The 17,765-nt window shown below is 43.8% G+C and overlaps 1 non-coding gene across 1 annotated transcript; it reads right to left on the bottom strand.

Moving 5' to 3' along the window:
* Window positions 1-797: 797 nt before the first annotated feature.
* On the bottom strand, window positions 798-935 carry LOC119937855. The gene has a single exon (XR_005454236.1). It is a non-coding gene; the product is annotated as a small nucleolar RNA SNORA7 (small nucleolar RNA).
* Between the last annotated feature and the right edge of the window lie 16,830 nt (window positions 936-17,765).

Below are 17,765 nucleotides of genomic sequence, written 5' to 3'. Positions count from 1 at the left end.
TCATATCTTTTTAAAATATAGTATTTGTTAACTGTGTCAAGCAAATGCTGGAGTAGATATAACTTCATCAGGTGGGACACAGTCCCTGCCTCACATGGGGCTCACAGTTAAACTTCGTATTTAACCCTGCCTTAAGTTTCTCCCCTCTTCATTCTACTCTACATGCAACTGCTCATATCATCCTTCAAATGGCAATCCATCACTCGATTATTGAGTGCTTATTGTGTGCAGACCACTGTACTAAGGTCTTGGAAGAGTATAATATAACAGTGTTCGTAGGCATGTGTTATTTAGAAGACATCATTCTTGTCTTGTCTTAAGCCGTCGAGTCGTTTCTGATGCATAGCAACACCATTGACACATCTCCCACAGAATAAGGATAATAATAATAATAATAGCATTTATTAAGCACTTCCTATATGCAAAGCACTGTTCTAAGTGCTGGGGAGGTTACAAGGTGATCAGGTTGTCCCACGGGGGGCTCACAGTCTTCATCCCTATTTTACAGGTGAGGGAACTGAGGTCCAGAGAAGTTAAGTGACTTGCCCAAAGTCACACAGCTGACAATTGGCAGAGCTGCGATTTGAACCCATGACTTCTGACTCCAAAGCCTGTGCTCTTTCCACTGAGTCCCGCTGCCCCGCTCTCCATCTGCAATCATTCTGGTAGTGTATCCATAGAGTTTTCTTGGTAAAAATACGGAAGTGGTTTACCAATGCTGCCTTCCATGCAGTAAACTCAAGTCTCCACCCTCGACTCCATCCCTTGATGCTGCTGCCTAGCAATGGTGAGTTTTATCTTGTAGCAGATTGCCTTCCACTCGCTAGCCACTGTCCATGCTAGGAATGGAATTGGTGTGCCCCTGCTTGACTCTCCCTCCTGAAGCTGATACTGGTAGAGTACTGGAAACTCTCCAGGTGCGACTCTGAGAGGAGCAGAACATCATTACCCTCATCAAAAACCTCTAATGGCTACCCATTTCTCTATACATACATAAAGACTTCTAACTTTAAGGCTGTCCAAATGCTCTTCTCTTATTTATCCATTCATTTCCCCCATAACATCCCATCTTGCATTTTTTCTCCTCCCACCCTGACCTTACTCATGTCTCACTCATCATTAACCCATTTTGATGCCTTTCCCCTGTAATGGAACTCCTTTCCCACTCATATCTGCTAAATTGTAGTAATAATAATAATAGTACTTGTAAAGCACTTACTATGTGTCAAGCACTATTCTAAGTGTTGGGGTAAATACAAGTTACTCAGGTTGGACACAGTTCCTGTCCCACATGGGTCTCACATTCTTAATCCCCATTTTACAGACTCAGAGAAATGGCTGGCCCAGGATCATTATGGTAGAGACAGGATTAGAACCCAGGTCCTTCTGACTCCCAGGCCTGTACTCTATCCATTCTTTCCTCAATCAAAATCTTCCTGCTAAAGCCACTTCGTCCAAGGGACATTTTCTTCTTAACTTCTATGTTCTTGGTCATGCTACCCTAACAGGTAGTTAGTTCTTATGCATGTATTTGTTTATTCATTAATACTAACAATAATAATTATGATATGCATTATTTTTCTTTCTTAAGCACTTACTGTGTGCCAGGAACTGTATTAAGTGTTGAGGTAGATACATGGTAATCAGGTCAGACATGTCCCTGTCCCACATAGGGCTCATAGTCTTAATCCTCATTTTCCAGATGAGGTAACTGAGACTCAGAGAAGTTAAATGACTGACCCAAGGTCACACAGCAGACAACTGATGGAGCCAGGATTAGAATCCAGGACCTTCCGAATTCCAGGCCCATGCTCTATCCACTAAGTCTCATTGCTGGAGAAGCAGTGTGGCTTAGTGGAAAGAGTATGATCTTGGGAGTCAGAGGTTGTGGGTTCTAATCCCAGCTTGTCACTTGTCAACTGTGTGACTTTGGGCCATTCACTTAACTTCTCTGTGCCTCAGTTACCTCATCTGTAAAATGGGGATTAAGACTGTGAGCCCCACGTGGGACAACTTGATTACCTTCTATATACCCCAGTGCTTAGAACAGTGCTTGGCACATAGTAAGCACTTAACAAATACCAACATTATTATTATTATTATTCTCAAGCATTTACCAAGTGTCAAGCACTTTCTAAACACTGGGGTTGGACAGAGTCCTTGTTCCACTTGGGGCTCTTAGTCTAAGTCAGAGGGAGAAGAGGTATTGAGTCCCCATTTTACAGTTGAGGAAACTGAGACACAGAGAAGTGAAGTGATTTGTCCAAGGTCACACAGCAGACAAGTGGCAGAGCCAGGATTTGAATCTAGGTCCTCTGATTCTCAGGCCCGTGCTCCTTCAGGTAGGCCATTCTCCCTGCATTAGACTGTAAACTTCTTGAGGGGAGGGATCAAGTCTACCAAGTACATTGTCCTCTCAAGCACTTACTATAATGCTCTGCACAGAGTAAGGGCTCAATAAATACTACTGATTGATTTGTTTAATGATTATATACTTTGAAATTTGAGTCTGTTCTTCAAGTCAAGATACTGTCTTTTGCTTCTGTTGTGTATTCCCAAACACCTAATTCCAGTTCTCAGCATACAGTAGGAGCCCCATAAAAGTAGTTCATGGTGATGATGATAAAACTGACAGTATTCCATGGTCTTTTTGATAGTAAACCCATCTTGCTATTCAATGTAGAGGTTACTTCGAAGCCTTCCAGTTTGGATCGATGCTTAACATAACACTGAAGATCTGCAAATCAGCAGAAGTAATTTCTGAGAACTAGTCCAAAGTCTCATAGTTATCAATCAAACAGTCATACTTACTGAGAACTTACTATGCACAGAACACTGTACTAAGTGCTTGGGAGAGTACAGTATAACCGAGTTGGTAGACATGTTCCCTGCCCAAAAGGAGTTTATAGTCTAGAAGGGCTTACAATCTAGTTATAAAAGTAATCCCCATTAGGGATTTAGTAACTTCTCCTTAGCCGAGAGTTGTGCAGATCAGGGCCTAGATTTAGTAATTTTTTTTTTTTTCCTGAGACAGAAAGCACTAACCCTCCAACACCAAACCGGGCTCTCATAATGTAATAAATTTGAAACATTAACTTATTTCACAGCCAAGATCAGGAAAGAAACCAACATTAGTACTCACCATTTAAGTTTAATTGATAATGATATCAGCAAATTGTCTTGTGGCAATAATGCATATGTACCTTTCACTACTAGAGGAGCTATAAAGGGTCTGTTCTTCTATGGCATTTTTTAAGGGCTTACTATTGTGCCAGGCACTGCATTAAGTGCTGGAGCAGATATAAGTTAATCAGTTTAGATGTAGTTCAATGTCCTATATGGGGCTCACAGTCTTAATCCTGATTTTACAAATGAGGGAACTGAGGCACAGAGAAGTTAAGTCACTTGCCCAAGATCACAATGCAGACAAATGAGAAGCATGGCTTAGAGAAGCAGCATGACTTAGTGGTAGGAGTGCAGGCTTGGGAATCAGAGGTAATGGGTTCAAATCCTACCTCTGCCACTTGTCACCTGTGTGACTTTGGGCAAGCCACTTAACTTCTCTGTGCCTCAGTTACCTCATCTGTAAAATGGGGATTAAGACTGTGAGCCCCAGGACAACCTGATCACCTTGTATCCTCCCCAGCACTTAATAACGGTGCTTTGCACTTAGTAAGCACTTAACAAATGCTATCATTATTATTAAGTGACGGACCCAGGAATAGAACCCAGGTCCTTCTAAATCTCAGGCCCGTGCTCTATCCACTAGGCCTTGCTGTTTTTTGCCTAAAGTGTTTTAACTGCAAGGGTCCTGTATCGTAGATAGATTATGATTCTCCTAAGGTGAAGTTCATCAATAAGATGAGGGATTTCATATCTTTAAGTGGATACTTAAAAGATTGAACATGACAATAAGACATCATGTCTGTTTATTTATTATTACATGTACCAGAAGCCACGTCTATTCTGGGGACTACAGTAAACTCTAAACATATAATGCAATTGGTAGCTTGGAAGAACTCCCAATTCAGTGATAATTCATTGATGTGAAAGGGTAATCTGATTAAAGGCCCACTTCTTTCTCTGCAGAGAATGATACCCCTTCCCCAGTCTCCCATTCTTAACCCAATCCCTCTTGTGTTAAAGAGTAGAGAAGAGACACAAAGCACTCTCTCCTTCCTACAGAGCCTATGGCTTCTCCTCAGTAGAAGGGAGAGCTTGGAAGGGGTCTGTTTGGTTTCACCGTTTTGTGGGGCCCATCAATCAATGAATGGTATTTATTGAGCTCTTACTCTGGGCAGAGTATTGTACTAAGCACCTGGGAGAAGACAATACTGTTGGCACACACAATCCCTGCCTTCTCTAACAATCCCTGTAATGGTCTAATGAGGGACACAGGCATTGTAACAAAGAACAGTTAGGGGGAAGCCATCAAGTGTAAAGATATGCCCATAAATGTTCTTGTGGGGATGGAGAGGGATGAGTACCTTAGCACTTAGTGCATAAACAACAAAGTAGGGAGGGAGCCGGGGTGTGGAAATCTCAAAGGTGAAGTAATATGATAATAATCGTGGTATTTGTTAAGTGTTTGCTATGTGCCAGGGACTGTTCTAAGAGCTGGGGTGGACGCAAGCAAATCAGATTGGACACAGTCCCTGTCCCACATGGGGCTCACAGTCTTAATCCCCATTTTACAGATGAGGTAATTGAGGCACAGAGAAGTGAAGTGACTTGCCCAAGGTCACACTGCAGACACATGGCAGAGACGGGGTTCAAACCCAAATCATTCTGACTCCCAGGCCCATGTTCTGTCCACTAGGCCATGCTGCTTCTCTAAGTCTTCAACTTTTATTAGTGTCTCTAGGGACCAACCTCCTTCCACTCTATATCCATTCCTTTTCACTTTGTGATTTCTGTTTCTAAAAATCTTAAAATGTACATTCCTTAAAAAGAGCATCAGGCCCAGAGCAAGTCGTGCCTGAAAATGGGGTTCAGCCAGGCCTCCCCACCTTCTCCAGTGCCACACTGCAGATAAACGTCCCAGAAAGTGAGGGGCTGGGGGAATCTACCAGTGGAGTCCCTGCGCTGAAGACCGAGCCCACAGTAGTCCACAGCAGAATGGTGGGAGGGCTAAGCCTCTTCACCATCTCGCTTTCCCCTCCCATCCCCACAGCACTTATGGATACATCTGTAATTTATTTATTCATATTAACATCTGTCTCCCCATCTCGACTGTAAGCTCATCGAGAGCAGGGAATGTGTCTGTTTATTGTTATATTGTATTCTCTTGAGTACGCAGTACAGCACTTGAGAAGCAGTGTGGCTGAGAAGCAGTGTGTCTCAGTGGAAAGAGCCCGGGATTGGGAGTCAGAGGACGTGGGTTCTAATTCCGGATCCACTACTTGTCTGCTGTGTGACCTTGGGCAAGTCACTTAACTTCTCTGTGCCTCTGTTACCTCTTCTATAAAATGGGAATTAAGACTGTGAGCCCCACGTGGGACAACCTGATCACCTTGTAAACTCCCCAGCGCTTAGAACAGTGCTTTGTACATGGTAAGCACTTAATCAATGCCTTCATTATTATTATTATTATTAATCCCAGCTCCGCCACTTGTCTGCTGTGTGACCTTGGGCAATTCACTTAACTTCTCTGTGCCTCTGTTACCTCATCTGTAAAATGGGGATTAAAAGTGTAAGTCCCACTTGGGACAACCTGATTATCCTATATCTACCTTAGTGCTGAGAACAGTGCTTGGCACATAGTAAATGCTTAACAAATATCATAATTATTATTACTATCACAGAGCTCTGTACCCGGTAAGCACTCAATAAATAAATTGAAAGAATGAATGAACCCCACCTATGCCCTAGGTCCACCAAATACCCTCAATCAGCATCAATGAGGCAACTAAACCACTGAGCCTGGGAAGGCCACGAAATGCAGGCAGCTGGAATTCTTTGGTTGCATCCTGAGTTCAACCACAAATTCTGCACCAAGGGCACAGGGCGGCAAAGCTGCACACTCACTTGAGGGGGAATATTTCCAAATTTCAGTGACTTCGAAATCATGTAGAAAGTGAAAACGTAGAATTAGTAATAATAATACTTGTGGTATTTGTTATGTGCTTACGATTGGCCAGTTACTTCACTCATCCTATCCCAACTGGATTACTGCATCAACATCCTTCCTGATCTCCTAACCTCCTGTTTCTTTCCATTTCAGTCTATACTTTACTCTGCTGCCTGGATTATCTTTCTACAGAAACGCTCTGGGTGTGTCACCCTCCTCCTCGAAAATCTCCAGTGGTTGCCTATCAACCTCTGTAACAAGCAAAAACTCCTCACAATTGGCTTCAAAGATCTCCATCACCTCTCCCCCTCGTACCTCACCTCCTTTCTCTTCTTCTATATCCCAGCCCGCACACTCTGCTTCGCTGGTGCTAACCTCCTCACTGTGCCTCATTCTCGCCTGTCCCTCTGTCAACCCTGGCCCACCTCCTATCTCTGACCTGGGATGCCCTCCCTCCTCAAATCTGCCAAACAATCACACTTCCCCCCCACAAAGCCCTACTGAAGGCTCACTTCCTCCAGGAGGCCTTCCCATACTAAGCCCCCCTTTTCCTCATCTCCTCCCCACACCTTGCCCTAACTCACTCCCTTTGGTCTACCCCCACTCCCGCCCCACAGCACTTGTGTATATATGTACATATATATAATTCTATTTATTTATATTAATGCCTGTTTTACTTGTTCTGACTTGTATATATATCTTTAATTCTATTTATTTATATTGATGATATTGATGCCTATTTATTTGTTTTGATGTCTGTCTCCCCCCTCCTAAACCATGAGCCCATTGTGGGCAGGGATTGTCTCTCTTTGTTGCTGAATTGTACTTTCAAAGCACTTAGTACAGTGTTCTTCATGCAGTAAGTGCTCAATAAATATGATTGAATGAATGAATGAAATGCTGGGGTGGACACAAGCAAATCGGATTGGTCACAGTCCCTGTCCCTCATGGGGCTCACAGTCTTAATCCCCATTTTACAGATGAGGTAACTGAGGCACAGAAAATTAAAGTAACTTGCTTAGGTTAACACAGCAGACAAGTGGCAGAGCTGGGATTAGAACCCAGGTTCTTCTAACTCCCAGGCCCGTGCTTTATCCACTAGGCCACACTGCTTCTCATGTATTAATTGAGTGCTTACTCTATGCAGAGCACTAGATTAAGCATTTGAGAAAGCATAATACAGTTGGTTGTCACACTGCTTAAGAATTGCTTTGATGACAATGGTGGTATATCAAACACTCAATAGATCAATGGAATTAATGGTTTTAATTTTTTTCAATGGTATTTGTTAAGCATTTACTATGGGTCAAGCATTGTTCTAAACACTGGGGTAGATAAATAGTTAATCAGGTCAGACAGAGTCCCTGTCCCACATGGGACACAGAGTCCTAATAGGAAAGCAGGAAAGCAACTTGTACTTCCCAAGTGCTTAGTACAGTGCTCTGCACACAGTGAGCACTCAATAAATACGATTGAATGAATGAATGAAAGAGAACATGTATAGAATCTCCATTTTGCAGCTAGAAAACTGAGGCAAAGAGAAGTAAAGTGACTTGCCCAAGGTCAAACAGGCAAGTGGAGGTCCCAGGATTATATCCCAGGTCTTTGGGCTACCAGGGCCTTACTCTTTCTACTAGGCCATGCTCCTTCCCTTATTGAGCACCTATTGCATGCAGAGAGCACTGTACTAAGCGCTGGGGAGAGTACAGAACAACAGAGTTGGTAGACATGTTTCCTGACTACAAGGAGCTTATAGTCTAGAGGGGGAGACAAACAATAAATTGCATATATGTACATAAGTCTATGGGGCTGAGGGTAGGACAATCGTTAAGTGCTATGTCCCAAGCATGATACTAAGCACTGTGGATGATAAAAACAATCAGGTTGGAAACAGTCCCTTTCTTGAGTGCTTTGGTACAGCAGAGAATATGTTAACAACACAGAGAAATTATCATGGTCATTATAATAATGATAACAGTGATGGCATTTGTTAAGCGCTTACTATGTGCCAAGCACTGTTCTAAGTGCTGGGGTGGATACAGGGTAATCAGGTTGTCCCACGTGGGGCTCACACTTTTAATCCCCATTTTCCAGATGAGGTAACCGAGGCACAGAGAAGTGAAGTGGCTTGCCCAAGGTCACACAGCAGACAAGTGGTGGAGCCGGGATTAGAACCCACGTCCTCTGACTCCCAAGCCCGGGCTCTTGCCACTAAGCCATGCTGCTTCTTTATCATTGTCAGTGGGATTTTTTGATGCTTACTAAGTGCAGAACACTGTATTAAGTGCTTGGGAGCATGCACTGCAACAGAGTTAGCAGACATGATCCCTGCCCATTTGCCACTGATGTAGTCCCTCTGGACTGTAGGCTTGTTATGGGCAGGGAATGTGTCTGTTAATTTTTGTACCAATCAATCAATCAATCAATCAAATCATATTTATTGAGCACTTACTGTGTGCAGAGCACTGTACTAAGCGCTTGGGAAGTACAAGTTGGCAACATATAGAGAGAGTCCCTACCCAACAGTGGGCTCACAGTCACACTTTTCCTAGTGCTTAGTTCAGAGTCCTGCACACAGTAAGCTCTCAATAAATAGGATTGAATGACTGAATGAATGTTTTGATCCACCCTTGTATAATGGATGATAAACCTCTGCCCAAATCATTCATTCATTCAGTCATTCAATCAATCATATTTATTGAGCTCTTACTGTGTGCAGAGCACTGTAGTGAGCACTTGGGAAGTACAAGCCAGCAACATATAGAGACGGTCCCTACCCAACAACAGGCTCACAGTCTAGGAGGGGGAGACAGACAAAAATATAAAACAAAATCCTCGTTGAGCGCTACCAATTCATAGCACACTTACAGGGCCTACTTTTAAAAACTGGCTAACAAATTCAGTTGCAGCATTTATTAAAAAGGACCTTGTGCCTAGCCTGTCTGGTTCCACATATATAATACACATTGATTTGATACTTTTTCTTCTGCCATATGCATGTAAGGGAGACTTGAATGTTCCATCACAGCAGAGTGAAGCCCCAAGTAACTAGAACTGTGTTTAAATCTCAGTGGCATCATTAGTTCATTAGACTAAGCAATGGACTAGTTCTGTCAGGGATTTGCTGGTTGGGTTAGGCAAAGTTGTTTAACTCTTCAGGTCTCAGTACTGTCATCTGTAAAATGTAACTGACGCTAATATAACAAGATTGATGTGAAGAATGAGGAGCAAATAAGAATGATTGTACTTTCCTGCTGAATTGTATTTTCCAAGCGCTTAGTACAGTGCTCTGCACATAGTAAGTGCTCAATAAATATGATTGAATGAATTTTGTATATAAAGGTGCTAAATATTAGGTTAATTATCAGGGGTTGGTTGCAGAGGAGCAATATAAAAGAGCTTTTGGTCTCCAGGCAGTGTGCCCTGGGTCCCATGTGATGTAGCAGTTCCCATGGAAACAGAATCTTCCAGCAAATCCCACACCACACAGGAGTTTAAATCATTAGTGGGTAATTTACCACTCTTTTATTTATTGAAATTTTTGAAGTTCATTTGCATTCATTATTGTTCATTCATTCATTCAATCGTATTTATTGAGCACTTACTGTGTACAGAGCATTGTACTAAGCGCTTGGGAAATAGAAGTTGGCAACATATAGAGACAGTCCCTACCCAACAACACGCTCACAGTCTGGAAGGGGGAGACAGACAACAAAACAAAACATGTGGACAGGTGTCAAAATCATTAGAACAAATAGAATTAAAGCTATATGCACATCATTAACAAAATAAATGGAATAGTAAATATGTACAAGTAAAATAGAGTAGTAAATCTGTACAAATATATACACAAGTGCTGTGGGGAGGGGAAGGAGGTATGGCAGGGGGGATGGGGAGGAGGAGAGGAAAAAGGGAGCTCAGTCTGGGAAGGCCTCCTGGAGGAGGTGAGCTCTCAGTAGGGCTTTGAAGGGAGGAAGAGAGCTTGCTTGGCGGATGTGCGGACAGAGGGCATTCCAGGCCAGGGGAAGGACGTGGGCTGGGGGTCGATGGTGGGACAGGTGAGAACGAGGTACAGTGAGGAGTTTAGCAGCAGAGGAGTGATTATCACATAATTCAGGGATAACACGGTATCCTTTTTTTTTCTCCGAGTTCCCTATTCAGATGAATAACTGAAAGATAATTATTAATAAATAATAATGATGGTATTTGTTAAGCGCTTACTGTGTACGAAGCACTGTTCTACTCTTGCCCAATGTGGTGAGCTCCCAACAAGTGACCTTATTAATGACTGTTTGTGATCTCGTGAACAACAACAAGGAAGAGACTTTGCAAAGGCACTGAAGGACCCTACCTGATTGCGGGCCTGTGGAGGTCAGAGCATGGAGGGAGGTGGGGCTTTCTCTCCCTGTTCCACCCAGTAATGGGCCTGGACCAGTCAATGACTGCCACATAGAGCCGCAGCTGCCATGCCTAAGGCAGATAAAAGGCGGTTGTTTTGGGGCATCCACATGGGACACATGCAAAGAAGCAGCACAGAGGCACGCTGGGATGCAGGGCACCTGGAGGCAACACCAAGGCACAGGAGCACACGGGAGAAGCAGAAGGAAAACAGCACTTGAAAGCAGCAGAAGACAGCAACACGTGGAAGCAGAAAGAAGCAGCATTGGCAGAACGGGCTCCTGTGGCCACAGACTGATTTGGGACCTTTGGCTGGTGGAGTGAGTGAGTGTGTGTATGTATGTGTCTCTCCCTTGCACGTTGGCAAAAGCCAAGTAAAAAACTTCTCACAGTACCGTTGGTGATCAGAGGTGTGGTTTGATGTCTACTACATGTTACTGAGGCTCCCCCGGTCCAGAAAGGTCCTAACTGGTATGAACCAGGGGCTCGTGACACCCATGAGTCAACTAGACTTGTAAACTAGAGTAGCTTCAACTTTGGAAATGAATTTCCTGGCTATGTGGGGCTATGTTTACAAATCTTGCAAAACTTCTCAATGCCGCCTACTCTTAGTTTACCTCTCATTTCCTCCAACTTAAGCTGAACTTTGCTCCTCTAACACCAACCTACTCACTAGGCCTCTGTCTCGTGTATCTCACTGCTGAACCTCAGCCCAAGTCCTCCCTCTGGTTTGGAACTTCCTCCTCCTTACACGGCAGACAATCACTCGCCCAACTTCCAAAACCTTATTAAAATCACATCTCCTCTAAGAGGCCTTCCCTGACTAAGCCCTCATTTCTCCTACTCCCTCTCCCTTCTATGGAGTGTTGCCTATGCACTTGGATCTTTACCCTCTAAACACTTGATATTCATCCCACCCTCAGCCCAATTTGTACCATTATGTACATATTTGTAATTAATTTCAAGATCTGTCTTCCCCTCTAGACTATAAGCTCCTCATGGGCAAGGAACTTTTCTGCAACTTTGTTGCATTTTACTCTCCCAAGTGTATACTACAGTGGTCTTCACTCGGTTAAGTGTTCAGTAAATGCCATTGATATATTGATAGTTTTTCCTTAGATCCAGAGATCTTCACGTTTCAGGTTCAATTTTCTCAGTTTTCTTCAGAGTTTCCTGGGTACTCCTTCCAGTTTATTCACTGAAACTACTGAAGTGCATTTCTTTTAGTAGATTCAGCCTTGGGGGAGAGCATATAATAATAACAATAATTAAAGTATTTGTTAAGCGCCTACTATCTGTCAATCAGATAATGCTGAGTGCTAAGTGCTGAGTTAGATACAAGATAACCATATCCCACATGAGATTCACACTCTAAGTAGGAGGGAGAACAGGTATTGAATACCCATTTTGCAGATGAGGGAAGTGAGGCAGAGAGAAGTTATGTGATTTGCCCAAGGTCACACAGCAGATGAGTGGTGATACTGGGATTAGAAGGCAGGTTCTCTTTGCTCTTTCTGAAGGATCAGCATTAACTTAAAATGCAAGGAAATCCCCTAAGCAATCAGTTATATGTATCGAGTGCTTATAGTGTGCAAAACACTTTACTAAGTGCCTTGGAGAATACCATATAATCAAAATAATAATGATGGCATTTATTAAGCGGTTACTATGTGCAAAGCACTGTTCTAAGCCCTGGGGAGGTTGCAAAGTGATCAGGCTCTCCCATGGGGGGCTCACAGTCTTAATCCCCATTTTACAGATGAGGTAACTGAGGCACAGAGAAGTTAAGTGACTTGCCCAAAGTCATACAGCTGACAACTGGCGGAGCCGGGATTTGAACCTCTGACTCCAAAGCCAGTGCTCTTTCCACTGAGCCATGCTGCTTCCCCACAACAAGTTTACAATCTAGCAGGGGAGACAGACATTGATGTGAATTAATAAATTACAGATATGTCCATAAATGTTGTGGGATTGAAGGAGGGATGAATAAAGGGAGGAAATCCTTGTGCAAGGGTAATGCAGAAGGGAGTGGGGGAAGTGGCAATGAGGGCTTAGTAAGGGAAGGCTTCTTGGAGGAGATGTGCTTTCAATAATTTTTTTAAGGTGGGAAGAGTGATTATCTGTTGGCTATGAAGAGAGAGGGCATTCCAGGCCACAGATAAGTTCTGGGCAAGAAGTCGGTGGGGTGATCGATGAGACTGAGGTACAGTGAGTGGGATGGCATTAGAGGAATGAAGTGTGTGAGCTGGGTAGTAGTAGGAGAGCAGCAAGTCGAGATAGGAGGGGGAGAACTGATTGACCACTTTGAAGAAAAACAGCGGCAAATACATTTAACTATTTAGAAATATTAAAATCTTCAAAGTCTGGTTCCCCCACTGGAATGGGAGGACACTACAGCACACCCTGGGAGCTGTGGAATGATACCCACCACCCTCCCTGTTCCTCCTTTACCCACGTTCCTTATTCTGTGTTGGAAGCTTCCAACCCAGATTCCCTATTTAAGGGACTGCAGCCTGGGCCCTCCACCTACACTCCTTGCTCCTCGTGTTGCTCTTCAAACAATAATTTTGAGAAGCATCATGGCCTAGTGGAAAGAATGTAGGCCAGGGAGTCAAGTGACCAGTGATCTAATCCTGGCTCTGTCACTTGCCTGCTGTTTGACCTTGGGCAAGTCACTTAACTTCTCTGAGCCTCAGTTTTCTTAACTGTAAAATGGGGGTTCAATACCTGTTCTTCCTCCTACTTAGACTGTGAGCCTCTTGTGGGACATGGACTATATCCAACCTTATTAATTTGTATCCCCCCTAGTTCTTAGAACATTGCTTGACACATGGTAAGTGTTTAATAAATGCCAATGAGTGTTATTAATGTTTATTAAGAATATTAAGAATTAATAACATTAATAATATTATCATTGCCATTATTCTAACTGAGTGAGAAGCAGAGTGGCCTAGTTGGTAGACTATTGGCCTGGGAGTCAGAAGGACCTTGGTTCTAATTTTGGCTCTACCACTTGTCTGCTGCTGTGTGAACTTGGGCAAATCATTTAATTTCTCTTTGCCTTAGTTTTCTTAACTGTGAAATGGGGATTCAATTCCTTTCTTTCTCCTTCTTAGACTTTCAGTCTCTTGTGGGACACGGACTGTAACTGACCTGATTAATTTGTATCCTCCCCAGCTGTTAGAAATGTAAAATGTACAATTTTACATCTGCAAAATGAGGATGAAGACTGTGAGCTCCATGTGGGACCGAGACTCTGTCCTACCTGATTAGCGTGTATCTACCCCTGCACTTAATACAGTGCCTGGCACATAGTAAGAGCTTAACAAATAATATAAAAGCATTATTATTACTATTACCATAATCATCATTAATAACCTCTCATCTCACCACCCTAATTGTTCTTCCCCTCTGTTTTGCATAGCACTTCAATTTGAGCCCATAAACCCTCTGACATTCACCCATCTCCACAACACTTATGTACATACCCTTAATTTCCCTTATCTGTATGTATTCTACTATTGTTCTCCCCATTAGACTATTAACTCCTGATGACAAAGGTGAGGCCTATCACCTCTATTGTATTAAGCAGCAACCACAAAGACAGCAGAATCACTCCAAACATATGTCATCCCACTCCAACCTGATCAACTCAACTCCAGGGGACCAGATAAAACCTGTGCTGCTTTTTTCACCAAGCTCCAGAAATCCAGAAACTTCCTTTCATTCATTCATTTAATCATTTTTATTGAGCACTTACTGTGTGCAGAACACTGTACTAAGTGCTTGGGAAGTACAAGTTGGCAAAATATAGAGACGGTCCCTACCCAACAGCGGGCTCACAGTCTAGAAGGGGGAGACAGACAACAAAACAAAACATATTAACAGAATAAAATAAATAGAATAGTAAATATGTACAAGTAAAATAGAGTAATAAATATGTGCAAACATATACACAAGTGCTGTGGGGAGGGGAAGGAGGTAAGGTGGAGGGGGAGGAGGGGGATGAGGGGGAGAGGAAGGAAGGGGCTCAGTCTGGGAAGGCCTCCTGGAGGAGGTGAGTTCTCAGTAGGGCTTTGAAGGGAGGAAGAGAGCTAGCTTGGCGGATGTGCAGAGGGAGGACATTCCAGGCCAGGGGGAGGATGTGGGCTGGGGGTTGACAACAGGACAGGTAAGAATGAGGCACAGTGTGGAGGTTAGCGGCAGAGGACCAGAGAGTGCGGGCTGGGCTGTAGAAGGAAAGAATGAAGGTGAGGTAGGAGGGGGCGAGGTGATGGAGTGCCTTGAAGCCGAGAGTGAGGAGTTTTTGCCTGATGCGTAGGTTGACTGGTAACCACTGGAGATTTTTGAGGAGGGGAGTAACATGCCCAGAGCATTTCTGCACAAAGATGATCCGGGCAGCAGCGTGAAGTATAGATTGAAGTGGGGAGAGAGAGGAGGATGGGAGATCTGAGAGGAGGCTGATGCAGTAATCCAGTCGGGATAGGATGAGAGATTGAACCAGGAGGGTAGCAGTTTGGATGGAGAGGAAAGGGCGGATCTTGACTATGTTGCAGAGGTGAGACCGGCAGGTTTTGGTGATGGATTGGATGTGAGGGGTGAATGAGACAGCGGAGTCGAGGATGACACCAAGGTTCTGGTCTTGTGAGACGGGAAGGATGGTAGTGCCGCCAACAGTGATGGGAAAGTCAGGGAGAGGGCAGGGTTTGGGAGGAAAGATAAGGAGTTCAGTCTTTGACATATTGAGTTTTAGATGGCGGGCAGACATCCAGATGGAGATGTCTTAAAGGCAGGAGGAGACACGAGCCTGAAGGGAGGGAGAGAGAGCAGGGGCAGAGATGTAGATTTGGGTGTCATCAGCGTAGAGATGATAGTTGAAGCCGTGGGAGTGAAAGAGTTCACCAAGGGAGTGAGTGTAGATAGAGAACAGAAGGGGACCAAGAACTGACCTCCTTTAGGTAGTTTGGTTTCTTTTTTCCTCCTACCCGGGAGAGGGCTGAAATCAATCAATTGATTTACTGAGCACTTACTGTGTGCACAGCACCACAGTAAGTACACAGTAAGTGCTTGAGGAGAGTACAATACAACAGATTTGGTAGACAGGTTCCATGTCCACAACAAGCTTAGAGTCTAGATGGGGAGACAGACATTAATAGAAATAAATTACGGTTATGTACATTTGTGTGGGGGGCAGAGGGGTGACTATGAAATGCCCAAAGGATACAGATCCAAATATTATAGATGACACAGAAGGGAGAGGGACTCTGGGAAAGGGGGCTTAGTTGGGGAAGGCCTCTTGGATGTGACGTGACCTTAATAAGGCTTTAAAGGTAGGGAGGGTTGAGGTCTGGTGTATGTGGAGGGGGAGGAGGTTCCAGGCTAGAAGGAGGATGTGGGAAAGGGGTTAGTAGTGAGATAGACAAGATTGGGGCACAGTAGGTAAGCTGGTCCCCTCCTCTCAGGGTCACACCTGGTGAGTTTCCAGTACTCTACCAGTCACAACTACAGGAGGGAGAGTCAAGCAGAGGTATACCCTCAGAGAAGCAGCGTGGCTCGGTGGAAAGAGCCCAGGCTTGGGAGTCGGAGGTCATGGCTATAGGTATAGTTCATGGGTATAGACCGTCTCTATATGTTGCCAACTTGTACTTCCCAAGTGCTTAGTACAGTGCTCTGCACACAGTAAGCACTCAATAAATATGACTGAATGAATGAATGGGTTCTAATCCCAGCTCCGCCACTTGTCAACTGTGTGACTTTGGGCAAGTCACTTAACTTCTCTGTGCCTCAGTTACCTCAGTCTGGAAAATGGGGATTAAGACTGTGAGCCCCACATGGGACAACCTGATCACCTTGTATCCCCTGCCCAGTGCTTAGGACAGTTCTTTGCACATGGTGAGCACTTAATAAATACCATCATTATTATACCCATTCCATTCCTGGCTTGGGCAGTGGCTAGTGAGTGGAAGATAATCTGCTACAAGTCAAAACTCACCTGTGCTGGGCAGCAGCAGCATAGAAAAGGGTTGAGGGCAGAGACTCGTTTACTGTGCAATGGTAAACCACTTCTGTATTTTTACCAAGAAAACTCTATGGATATAATAATAATAATAATAATAATAATAATAATAATGATAATAATGGCATTTAAGTGCTTACTATGTGCAAAGCACTGTTCTAAGCGCTGTGGGGGATACAATGTGATCAAGTTGTCCCATGTGGGGCACACAGTCTTAATCCCCATTTTTACAGATGAGGTAACTGAGGCTCAGAGAAGTTAAGTGACTTACCCAAGATCACACAGTAGGTATGTGGCAGAGCTGGGATTCGAACCCATGACCTCTGACTCCAAAGCCCATGCTCTTTCCACTGAGCCACACTGATTGCAGTCGGAAGTGGGGCGTTCTGGGAGAGATGTGTCTATGGAGTTGCTATGTGTCAGTCACAACTCGACAGCATAAGACAACAAGTCAGATGGTGCTAGAAGAGCAAAGCAAGCAAGCTGGGCTGTAGTAGGAGAGCAGTGAGGTAAGGTAGGAAGGGGCAAGGTGATTAAACGCTTTAAAGCCGATGGTAAGGAGTTTGTTTGATGCAGAGATTCTTGAGGAGTGGGGAGATGAAGAGCAACTTTTTTCTTACAGAAAAATGATCTGGGCAGCAAATTGAAGAATGGATTGGAGTGGGCAGAGACAGGAGACTGGAAAGCCAGTAAGAAGGCAGATGCAACCAATTTTTTTTTAATTGAAAGCTTACTATGTGCAGAGCACTGTGCTAAGTGCTACTCTGTTGTTAGATAGGATCCCTCCCTGAAAGCAGCTTACAGTCTACAGGGGAAGACAGATAGAGAAGCAGCATGGCTCAATGGAAAGAGCACAGGCTTAGGAGTCAGAGGTCATGCGTTCAAATCCTGGCTCCGCTAATTGTCAGCCGTGTGACTTTGTGCAAGTCACTTAACTTCTCTGAGCCTCAGTTACCTCATCTGTAAAAATGGGGATTAAGACTGTGTGCCCCACGTGGGACAATGTGAACACATTTTATCCCCCCAGTGCTTAGAACAGTGCTTTGCACATAGTAAGCACTTAACAAATGCCATTATTACTATTGTTATTACTAAAATAGATTAATCACTCAACAAATGATTGATTATGGGTAGGTGAAATAGTCACCATAATTTGTTCCCAATATGAGCCTTACTTGGGAATATGGGCATTTTAGGGTTTTTTGTTTCTTTTTTGTTTGTTTTTTCTTGGTATGATAGTTTTTTGTTGTTGGTTTTTTTTGGTGTGTTCGTTTGGTGGTT

This window comes from Tachyglossus aculeatus, chromosome 1 (assembly GCF_015852505.1).
Source record: "Tachyglossus aculeatus isolate mTacAcu1 chromosome 1, mTacAcu1.pri, whole genome shotgun sequence".
Lineage (NCBI taxonomy): Eukaryota > Metazoa > Chordata > Mammalia > Monotremata > Tachyglossidae > Tachyglossus > Tachyglossus aculeatus.
This window is presented reverse-complemented; position numbering and strand designations above follow the sequence as displayed.